Source organism: Cynoglossus semilaevis, chromosome 15 (genome assembly GCF_000523025.1).
Source record: "Cynoglossus semilaevis isolate Cse_v1.0 chromosome 15, Cse_v1.0, whole genome shotgun sequence".
In the NCBI taxonomy this organism is placed as follows: Eukaryota; Metazoa; Chordata; class Actinopteri; order Pleuronectiformes; family Cynoglossidae; genus Cynoglossus; species Cynoglossus semilaevis.
In genome coordinates, this window is record NC_024321.1 from 16351410 (window position 1) to 16354263 (window position 2854).

The window sequence follows — 2854 nt, forward strand, 5'->3', positions numbered from 1 at the left end:
TGTTTTGGGTGATTTTTGAAATATTCATATAAAATATTTTTGGACTTTAAAACACAAAATATTCACTTGGCAGCATGTTTTAGGACATAATCTTGCATTTTAAGGCATTTCGGGCACTTTTTATTTTTTTGGATTTTTTCACGATGGTAAGGCTATAGTAAGGCATGTTTTGGGTGATTTTTGAAATATTCATATAAAATACTTTTTGGACTTTTAAACACAAAATATTCACCTGGCAGCATGTTTTAGGACATAATCTTGCATTTTAAGGCATTTCGGGCACTTTTTATTTTTTTGGATTTTTTCACGATGGTAAGGCTATAGTAAGGCATGTTTTGGGTGGTTTTTGAAATATTCATATAAAATACTTTTTGGACTTTTAAACACAAAATATTCACCTGGCAGCATGTTTTAGGACATAATCTTGCATTTTAAGGCATTTCGAGCACTTTTTATTTTTTTGGATTTTTTCACGATGGTAAGGCTATAGTAAGGCATGTTTTGGGTGATTTTTTAAAATAACATATGACACCGCGGGACTGAACGTCCTCCACGTGGACGCGGAGAGAGCGAAGACGGTCGGCGTTGGCGTTGGTGCTGCTGTGGAGGGAGAAAAAAAAAATAGGCTTCACTGATTGGGCAGTTACATCCCCTGTCACCATGGAGACCTGGGGTGACTGTGACGTGGAGTGAGGAAAACAACTCATCAGGTTATTAGTCCACAGTTATTCTTGATACGGTTGGAATTAGACGTGATGGCGACGGCGTATTGACAGTATCATCCACTAATTGCCCCCTCCCCCTGTGTTACTGCGGGTGTCACTTGTTAATTATCATAAGTGAGATGAGGCCCAGCGGTGAAGTCCTCTTACTTTGACTTGGCTACTCTCTCTCTCTCTCTCTCTCTCACACACACACACTTCTGACATACAGGACTTAAAAGTTCAGTTGCGTCTCTGAGGGTTTTGACATCGAAGAAAACATTTTTTGTGAGAACGTTAGGGGAGGAATTCCAGTCCAGTTTGTGACCCGGTGCCACTGGAGTTCTGTGAAGGAGGAATTCTCTGACATGATTGGTTGGTCTGGGTCGTCAGTCTGAAGACGCCGACCTTCAGCTGTGATGTCGTCCTGACTTCGCTTCCCTGAAACTTCAACCCTCACAGAGCCGACCCCACAGACGGACGGACAGACGGACAGACAGACAGACCGACAGGCAGACGGACAGACAGACAGACCGACAGACGGACAGACCGACAGACGGACAGACCGACAGACGGACAGACAGACAGACGGACAGACCGACAGACGGACAGACAGACAGACCGACAGGCAGACGGACAGACAGACGGACGGACGGACAGACAGACCGACGGACAGACGGACAGACAGACAGGCGGAAAGGCAGACAGACAGACGGACAGGCAGACAGACGGACAGACGGACAGACAGACAGGCGGAAAGGCAGACAGACAGACGGACAGGCAGACGGACAGACAGACGGACAGGCAGACGGACAGACAGACAGACGGACTGGGGTTCCCTGAGGTGATGCCGCCCGCTCATAAAGCAAGCTCTGATGCAAACGTCCGATCCCAATGGCTGCCTCCCATTGGCTGATATTAATCGTATCCCGTGTCCTTGTAGTGACAGCTACAGGTAACTTTTGGTCGGTGCCAGACTTCATTTTAGTTTTGTGACGAGATGTTTATTGTTAGCCGACAACAACCTGGCCGTAATTTGGCCGTCTTAAACTAAAAGTTTCAGTTGAAAATAACGACGTTGGAGCTGCTGACGGTGAACGAAGTTTGATAATAATAATAATAATAACACCTATAGTTATCTGATCAAATCTAATCTAATCCAATCTAATCTAATCCAATCTAATACAACCTAATCTCAGTTTTTTCTTCAAATCTCCCGTGGAATTTTTTTAGAAACTGTAATTCCTACAAAGCTGCTACTTACACTGAACAAAGGAAGTGAATTCCCAGTCCGTCTTTTTTTCGTCTTTTGCACCACTTTGGGGAACCTGCCCCTTACTTTGGGAACCACTGTTGTCATAAACAATTTTGAAACCCTTCCGGGAACAGAAGTGTGTGTCAGCTGTAGAGTTAATGCAGTGCCGAGAGTTTATGTTGACGGTGTCGTGAAGGTGGAACTGTCTTAAAATAACCCTCATGTTGATCCCCGTGATGTCACTCAGGGCAACGCCGCGGCTCATTAGGGCCGTATAGAGACAGCACGGTGGCTCAGCGGTACGCCGCCTATTAGGCTGTAAATATACAGGCAGTTTGTGGTAAATGGAATGAGCCGGGTGGTCTTTGGGAAATAATAAGGTGAGTAGACAACAACAGCATGCATTAGCACAGGAGCTCATCAGGACAAGTGGAGCGGGGCTGGGTTCACGTCCCTCCAAATCACGTCACTTCAGCTCAGAGTGTTTCTAGTGTTTCCATGGTTTCCACGAAGAACAGTTCTCGTTTATTCACTTGTAAAAAAAAACAAAAAATCAACTACGTGGGAGTTTTAAAATATTAAACCAAGTTATCGCTGGGATGCTGGTTCGATTCCCAGTCTTTGTTTAGAGTTCTTATGGCTAAACATAGGGAGCGTGTTCTCTGGGTGTGTACATTGGTTTTTATCTGTCGTTTCCTGCCACAGGATGAGGGGGAAATTCTTTACTTAAAATTGACCGTTAGTGTGAATGTTGGTGTGAATGTTAGTGTGAATGTTAGTGTAAATGTTAGTGTGAATGTTGGTGTAAATGTTAGTGTGAATGTTGTTGTGAATGTTAGTGTAAATGTTGGTCTGAACGTTGGTGTGAATGGTTGGTGTGAATGTTGGTGTGAATGTT